This window comes from Sciurus carolinensis, chromosome 1 (genome assembly GCF_902686445.1).
Source record: "Sciurus carolinensis chromosome 1, mSciCar1.2, whole genome shotgun sequence".
Classification (NCBI taxonomy): Eukaryota; Metazoa; Chordata; class Mammalia; order Rodentia; family Sciuridae; genus Sciurus; species Sciurus carolinensis.
In genome coordinates, this window is record NC_062213.1 from 61659006 (window position 1) to 61668640 (window position 9635).

Genomic DNA, 9635 nt, shown 5'->3' on the forward strand with positions numbered 1-9635 from the left:
ACAGTGCTAAGTTGAGCTCTGATTAACTGTAAATTTGATGAAGTATTTTAAGGTCTCATACTCAAGATTCCATTGGCTTTATATGTACATGTTTTATTTGCAATATATAAATCTGGTTTAATACCAAGCCAAATCATGTTTTGTATTCCTGTTAAACTCTTAAAATTTTTACTTAATGGTTTGTTGGTTTAAACAAATATTTAATAGTCTACAACTATTTTGGTATATGAGAACTTCAACCTGGGAGTTAGGAAAGTCTAGATCTTGTGCTGATTAGCCATATGAGTTTCAACAAATTCCATCTATAAAATCAGGAAGTTGCACATTATAGGGTGATGTTTTACCACCTTATTTTTCTAGTAAATAAGACTATTGGATAAAACCAAGACTATAATATTATAGATCTAGATTGGAAGAATTATGAACTACAGAGAAAATTTTGAGGATTTGCTACTTCTGGATTAGGCATCAAATATTACATATCAGTATTAAAGGGTTAATGATGTAGCTTGGTGGAAGGCTTGATGAGCATGTGTGAGGTCTTGGATTCAGTCCCTAGAACCACTAATAAAAAGATACTGTAACTAGATTAATTAGAATCTTTCTGGTTTGGTTTGTTTTGTTTTTCTTGCCTGCCATATGTAAAAAAAAAAAAAAAAAAAAAAAAATCCAATTTTAGCTCTGGTTATCAGTAATTTCCTAATATGAAGGGAAAGTATGTGCTGTGATTTTCATACCAGTATAATTAATGCCAGATCACTCAATTCTCTTTTTTCTTTCATTTCTTTATTTTTGCAGTGCTGAGGATTGAACCTAGGGCCTTGAACATGCTTGGCAAACTACTACTGAATCACGTCCCCAGCCCTTTTCCTTCCTTCATTTATTCATTTTCAGTATTGAGGAAGTGAACCCAGATTGCTGCTACCACTGACCAACATGTACAGACCCTTTTTAAATACTATTTTTAGACAGGTAACTTGTGGTCCTCCTGCCTCATCCTCCCAACAGCTGGGATTACAGGTCTGTGCCGCCTCTCCTGGCTTAAGATGTCTTTCTGCTTGCCTACTATGTGAGAGGCAGTGTGTTCACTCTCTAGTATGACAAAAGAAAAAAAATTTTCATTGACACACTAATAATTTATCCTGAATTGGGTACATATAAGATTATTTTTATCTACTTGGTGTATCTTTTGCTAAGCCCATTAGATATTCCCCTCCCTCTTTTTTTTTTTTTTTTGGCAATGCTAACAACCAAACCCAAGGACTCGCCCAAGCTAAGCTAAGCACAAGCTTTTCTACCAAGCTACAACCTCCAGCCCCCCAAATTTTGTATTTTTGTATATTGTTCTCATATAGGACAAAGGTAAATCAAAATTAAACTTTTCCCCTCCTTCTAGTACTAGATACTTGCGATTGCTCTTATATTTAGAATTTTTTGTTCTTGCCGTATTGCCCAGTCTTGCTTCTAACTCAGTTCTCTCCTCAGCTTCCCTAGGATTACAGGTATGCACCACCACTCCCTCCTGGTTTTGTTGTTTGTGTTTTGTTTTATTTTGAAATGGGATCTTGCTATTGTTGCCCAGACTGGTCTTGAACTCCTGAGTTGAAGTGATCTTCCTGCTTCAGCCTCCCTTGAGACAGGTTCTCCTAAATTGCTCAGCCTGACCCTGAAATATTGATTCTTCTGAGTAGCTAAGATTACATATGTACACTATTGTATTCGGCTAAATTTGGTGATTTTTTAAACTCAGAGTTGTCTAAAATGGTTATATCAGGGCCTTTTTAAAATATTTGGCATCATGCAGTAAAACTTGTGGTTAATCCTATCTCTGCATGCCAGCTGGCCGAGATCCATGGGTAATTCTTTTTTTAAGAAATAGGATGTTAATTCTAGGCATCTAAATTTTGATGTGTACATTCCAAATTTCTATTTTTTTAACTTCCAAGTCAGTGTATTGTCATTTCTGCTTTAGAAGACTCTGAGTCTGAATCAGTCTCCAGTATGATTTTGAATTGGGAAGTATAGTTTTTTAAGATCATCATAGGCAATGTTTGTCATTCCATAAATTCATTTGTTTTTGAAATGCAAGTTTGTTTAGTTTATTGCCACCATTCAAGTCAGTCAGTATGTTTCCTTTTGGTTTTTGGCTTTAAAAAAAAAACAAGGATCTTAGACAATATTTAATCATAGTCTAAGATCACAAACTAATTTGCAATAAGATTCTAGATCCAGATTATAGTTTGGGTTAGTTAGAACAAATATGGTGCTTACATTCTAGAAAACTACACCCAGTTAAGAAAGTCTTTTGTTAAAGTATTGAAGTAAGCAATATGCAAAAATATTGAAATGATGTAATTGAAGTGTAGGCAGTTGATACATTATGTATGCCTATAACATAAATGCTTTGAAAATTACATTTCTCTGCACATGAACATCATCCTTCATTTAGTAGAGCTGTTCAAAATGTTTGTGGGACTGCCCTGCTTTTAGGACTTATAATAAATATTCTTAAAAGATTCCTTTTTTTTTTTTTTTTTTAAGGTTCTGGGGCTCAAACCCAGGGCCAGGCAAATGCTCTACCACTAAGCTATAACCCCCAGCCCATTCTTTTGAAAAGTATGGAACTAAAGGAATTAGAGTGGCTTTCTTATGTAGGCAGTAACCTGGTACATGTCATGTCAGAACCAAATTTAAAGCTGTAAGCTTACCTTGAGAAATAAAAGGAGTTAACCAAATTGTTTTTGACATATCTTCAGCTATTTGTAGCATACTTGTGAAAACACTAATTTCACAGGGTAAACTCAACCCAAAATTTTTGGTTAAAAACAATTACCAGGGCTGGGGAGATAGCTCAGCTGGTAGAGTGCTTGCCTTGCAAGCATAAGGTCCTGAGTTCAATCCCCAGTACGCAAAAAAAAACCACCAAAAACAATTACCAACATTTGCTTTTTAAATAAAAAAGCTGCATCAAAGTTGCAATTCAAATGAGTTTTATAAAACTTGCATCTTGTATCATCTCTTATTACTTTGCTCAGAGTAGACAGGGTTTAAACGTTGTGCTTCAAGCTTACTGGGGTTTTTTTGCAACACCACATTGAAAGACAAATTTCCTGTTCAGGGCAAGAATACAACCTGATAAAGTATCACCCAAAATACTAAAGGTTCTCTCCATTGAGAACCTACCCCTAACGAATTGGGTCCATAAATTAAATGGATTGTTGGAATGGCTATACTAGAGGCATAAGAGACCAAAACTTACAAAACAAATGAGACTATAATTCAAAATTATGTCATGTTTTAAAAATACAACTATGTACATCATTTTCCTAGTGGCACGTTTCATCTTGTGGCTATCATCTGAAGACTAAAATAACGGGAATGGGGATGAGATGTTTTGTGGGGTTTTTTTAGGCAGTGCTTATCTTGTTCTTTCCTAGTGTGCCTAGCATAGTACTATACACATGGTAAGCATTCAATAAATATTTGTTGAGCTAAATCAAGGTTCATTGGTATATAAAGGTAGTGTCTTAATTACATTAAATCGGGTCTTTAAGTTTTACATCATAATTATCCATGAAGATTTGTCCCTTGATAACCAAACGGAGGATGTCTGCACATCATCCCCTCCCCCACTTGCAGGGAAAAATACTAAGTTGGTAGATAGGAAAGCCATGTTCTAGATTACTGGTTGCCAATCTAGATTCTTGGTGCTCTTTCTTGAAAATGGTACCAGTCTCTGAACACACATTTCTTCAAAGGAGATACAGAACTGATCAACAGCATATGAAAACATGCTCAAGTCATGAGTCATCAGTAAAATGCTAATAAAAGCCACAATGTGTTACTACTTTATATGCACTAGGATAGCTATAATAACAACTATTGTCCAGAATGTGTAAAAATTGGATCCCTCCTACATTGGTGATGGGAATATAAAATGGTAGGTTCAGCTGCTGTGGAAAAATTTGTCACTTCTTCAAAAAAGAAAACAGAGCCTCATGTGCATGGCCCTAGGTTAGGTGCCCAGCACTGCAAATAAACAACAACAACAACAAAAGGGTAGAATTACCATCTAGCAATTCAACTCTTAAGTATAACTTCAAAAGTTTCTTTGAATTTTTAAACAGAATAAAGAAAAAAAAAGCTGCGATTAAATTACAAAAATTTGAATAAAATGCCAAGAAAATAAAAGAATTAACTAAAGTATAAACAAAAGTATAAAGTATAAACAACTGGATTTAGCAAACTCAACATTTCTGAAAAAAAAAAAACATTTCTGAGAGCTGGTTAAAAACAACAGATGAACTTGTGAGAAATCAAGAGAAAAAATGAGCAAGCAAAAATGCATTGTTATGAAAAAAAAAAAACTGCCCAACATTTGTTATGAGAAAGTTCATATCCAAAAATAGAGAAAGGTTTTTAAGTTCTAAGAATATGCCATACCAAAAATTTTTAAATGGGGACTAAGTGAGCAATGGCTCACTCCTGTAATCCCAGCAGTTTAGGAGGATGAGGCAGGAGATTGCAAGTTCAAAGCCAGCCTCAGCAACAAAGCGAGTCCCTAAGCAATTTAGCGAGACCCTGTCTCAAAAAGAGCTGGGGACTCAGTGGCTAAATCACATAGTGACTAAGTGACTAAGCACCTTGGGTTCAATCTGTAGTAATAATTGCTGGGATTACAGGCATGTGCCACAATACCCAACTAGTTTTTTAATCTTTAAGGAACATGATTCCCATACTAAACTCTTCTAGCATATAGAAAAAGACTGCCAATTTCCAAGTCGGTATTACAAAGCTAAAGTATCTACCACCACCAAAGAAGAGAGATCTTGCAGGTCTCCTCAAGAACATAGAAGCAATGATCCTGACAAAAGTACTAGCAAATGAGGTAAACAGCAGGGAATTGATAAGCAGCAAAAACTGCCTCACCAAGAAACAGATATCCTCTGCTTGAAACCCAAGTTAAGGAGCAACAAGGAACGCAGCCTCCCTCTAGTCCGCCATCTTGGATCTCAGTACTAGCAAATGAAGTCCAGACTCTAGTCAAGAAAACACCATTTAAGTGATGTTTATTCCAAGAAAGCAAGGATGGTTTAAGAAAATCTATTGACTTAATATACCAAAGGAAAAAAGTATCTCAATAGGTGATTTAAAATTCATTTGGTAAAATACAATCTCCACACTTTATTTTAATCTAATACACTAATAGTAGGAAAGTATGAAAAGAACATTATTTTAAAACAAACGCAAGCCAACTGTTAATTTGTACTTAACAAAAAACATTCATCAGAGGTAATCTCATTAAAAATGAGAACCACCGTAAGAATACTTAGTCAATTTAGCAGTTCTTTGAAATTTCCATACAATGTTGCATTTTTTTAATTAGGTATAAATATTGAAAAGGAACAGACAAAATATCTGCAAACAATGTGGTGTTGCTCAGAAAAATTCCAAAAGGGTGAACTGAAAAATTCTGAAAATTTTCTACAAGAAAACATTTATAGAATGTCTTTGTATGAGCTGAGATAGTAGCATAGAAATCTCCATTCTGATTGTGCAAAATACCCCAGTATCTGAATCTAGGTGAAAATAGGACCCAAGCAGGACAGGGTTGTAGCTCTGGTAGAGCACATGCCTAGTATATGTGAGGCACTGACTTTGATCCTGAGCACCACATAAAAATAAATAAAAATAAAGATTGTGTCCATCTACGACCAAATATGTATATATATACATATATGAAGATAGAACTCGAGCATCCTACCTCAGAATTCCAAAAAGAGACTTCTTCTCTGATTGTTGACTAGGGCATAAAAATATGATGGAGAAATCTAGGGTGTGGTGGCCCACGCCTGTATTCTTAGTAACCAGAAGGCTGAGGCAAGAGGATGGCAAGTTCAAGGACTAAAGATCAGTGGTAGATCACCCTGGGTTCAATCCATAGTACTGAAAGAAGAAAAAAAGAAATGTGTGTGTGTATCCTTCCAATAATTGTCTCTTCCTTTTTACCTAGACAGTTCCAATTGATTTCAGTTGCTTTCCATGGAGAACTATGATTCTTAAGAAATTAGTAGTGACAATAGGTTGCAGGTAATAAACCCTCAGGAAAATGAGAGAATCTGATTTTGATTAACATGTGTAGCTTAAGCTGAAAGTAGAAGCACTTCCACTGCATTTGTAAGGGGTGTCTGAATGCCAGGAATTCAGGAGGGTTAAATAGCTATTCAAATTATTTCTTGGAATAAGAGTGCCCATTGAGGGCATCGTGTTATAATACATCTCTCTAAAAACAGGATGGAGGATATGAAAGACTTTAACGGCATGATTATTTTGTTCTAATTAGTTATACATGATAGTAGAATGCATTTTGACACATCATACATAATTGGAGTATAATTTCTCATTCTTCTGGTTGTACATGATATAGAATCACACTGGTCGTGTAATGATATATGTACATAGGATAATAGTGTCTGATTCACTCTACCCTTCCTACCCCCATACCCCTTCCCTTCCCTTCACTCCCCTCTGCCTAATCCAAAGTACCTCTAGTCTTCCCTAGCCTGCCCCCATTGTGAATTACCATCCACGTATCAGAGAAAACATCTGGCCTTTGGGGAGGTGTTGGCTTATCTGGTTTAGCATGATATTCTCCAGTTCCATCAACAGTGTGATTTCATGGCCTGAGTAGTGACACGATTGCTTTGAATGGTACTGGATAGATTAAAGAAAGAAGACCACCTCAAATGACTGAATCTGATTGCAAGATATGGTCAGAATTGTCCTAGAACAATTTTAATACTCTGTTCTTCAGCCACAGAAAACCTTCCAACAAAACAAAATCAAGTTTAATCCAATAAGTTGCTGAATTAAAATGTCAGTTGACAGTGCTTATCATGTTACATTCAGGACATTAATGGGGGAAAGAGTGGAAAGCCTCAAAATTAAACAGGCATCATTTTCCCCAGCCCTGATGACTACACAGCTAAACATGCCCCTCCATCTTCTTGTGGAAGAAGCAGAAGCTCCCTTACCTGGAGTTAACTTGCAGGAAGAGATAATTCTTGCCTCCCCGTCAGTGCTTCAAACTGGGAATATAAATGACAGTTTAGGAATTCCCTAGATCCAGCATCAAAATTGATGGAGACTTCTCGTAACCCAGCATCACCAGGAACTCAAATTCTTCAGAAATAAAAGTTTAGGTCACACCTCTGGGTAAAGAATTTCAGCCAGGAGACTTAGTGACTGAAGAAAAGAGAAACATTGTAGCTAAAGAGATTGGAAATCATAAAGCCCCTTTAGCCTTATGATCAGCTGTAAAAATGACAATGACAGCCTCTCCCTATATGTCCTTTCCTGCTATGTCCTGAGTATATTTGTTTATAACTCCCCTCCCCCCTTTTAAATTACCATCTTTTTTCCCCCACTACATTATTTAGAATTTGTGAAAGTTTAACTTTAGTATTATTAGTCCTTGAGAGGTGTACAGGAGAACTAGAGAAGAAATGGACATAATGTAGAGATCCCAGACTCACTGTTTGGGTACTGGGTTGGGAAGACTGAATCCAGAGGTCCTATGAGCTACATCTTCCCCACCTTTTTAAAGTTATTTTTGAGACAGTGTTTTCCTGAGTTGCTTTGGATCACACTAAGTTGCTGAGATTGGCTTTGAACTTGAGATTCTCCTTCCTCAGCCTCCCAAGTTGCTGTGATTATAGGCATGCATCACTGCACCCAGCCCATAATATTTCTTGAATTGTACCTTGTTTTCCAAACCAACTGTCATCACCCTATTTGTACTCTCATTGCCTATTGCCTAGACCGTCCAGAGTTTTGTAATAACCATTCTGCAGGGATATTGTGTGTGTGTGTGTGTGTGTGTGTGTGTGTGTGTGTGTGGTATGTTTTCTTTGGTGCTGGAGATCCAAACACAGGGCCCTTGGGCATGATGAATAAGTGTTCTACCACTCTGGCACACTCCTAGCCCTCATTCTGCGTTTGAAAGTACATGCCAGCCTGTTTAGAAAATTAGCATTTGTTTTAACTGTCAGTACAACTCCCAAAAAAGTGATCTGTTGGGTAGTGTCTTGTTTTTTCTTCCTTTCTTTTTTCCTCTCTCTCTCCCTCCCATCTTTCCTTCCTGTTAGTTTTAAATTTTGTTTTGTTATTTTTTAAAATTTAGGATGAATATTTATTATATATGTAGGAAAATACCAAATCATATGTGCATAACTCAATAAATTTTCACTAAATACATACAACTGTAACCACTACTCATACCAACAAATAGAACATGATCATCACACAGTAAACCTCTCTTAAGATCCTTTCCTCATCACTTATCTCCCAAAAACTAATAATCCCAGACATCTAGTACCACTGATTAGTTTTGCCTTTTTTTGAACTTTATATAAATGATACTTTATATGTCTAACATTTTTTGCTTAGCATTTTTTCTGAAATTCTTCCATGCTACATTTAGAAATCACTTATTCTCAGTTCTATAAAGTATTCGTGTGTGTGTGACATAATTTATCCATTCTGTTGATAGACATTTAGATTGTTTCCAGTTTTGAGCTGCCCTGCATAATACTGCTACAAACATTTTTGTATGTGGTTTTGGTGCTCAAATTACATGCATTTTGTGTAAATACCCAGAAGTAAGATGACTGGTTCAAAAGAATGCCTATATATTAAACTTTATAAGTAGCTTTCCCAAAGTTGTGCCAATTTACACTTTGTCATCAGTGTATGAGAATCGCAGTTACTCCACATCCTCACCAATGCTGAGTATTGCCGTTTTTATTTTAGCTATTCTAAGAGTGGTATAGTGGTATTGCATTTTAGAGTTTTCTTATTATATAAGTCAGCTTTGTGCTACTCCAACAGAATATGAGACAACTAACTTATAAAGAGAAAAGGGGGCTGGGTTGTGGCTTAGTGGTAGAGTGCTCACTTAGCATGTGTGAGGTCCACATAAAAATAAATAAATAAATAAAATAAAGGTATTGTGTCCATCTACAACTAAAAGTATATATATAAATTTTAAAAAACGGAGAAGGTTTGCTAGCTCACACTTTGGGGGGTTCAAAGTCACGGTGCCTCTTTTGGTTTAGTTCTGGTGAGGGCAGTGGATGGTGGCACATCATGCGAGGACCACTTTTAGGAGCAAAAGAGTCACATCTCCAATAAGAACAAAGAGAGCCACTGGAGGAGACAGGATTTCCACAGTCCTCTTAGAGGACATGTCCCCAATGACCTAACGAACTCTCACAAAGCCCCACTCCCAAAGATTCCATAACTGCCCAATAACACCACCCTCTGCAGTTGAAGCTTTCAGTTACACTGCACCCTTGAGGAACATTCAAAAAAATGATAAGCCGAGTGTGAGTCTGTGTCTCTGGGGCAATGCAGAGCGGCTGGTGGTGTCGCTACAGTGGTGTCCCGGTGCTTGGCATAGACGGCCGCAGTGCAAGAACTTAACCCTCTCTCGAAAGTATACTGTGAAACCAAAGAAGGCAAACCACCAAGGGCCATCTGAAATTGTGCTTGGCTTACTGATAATCCCGGGCAAAATTAGAGATCACTACTTGAGCATAAGCCTACCCCATAGTTTTCCTAAGACTGCTACAAAG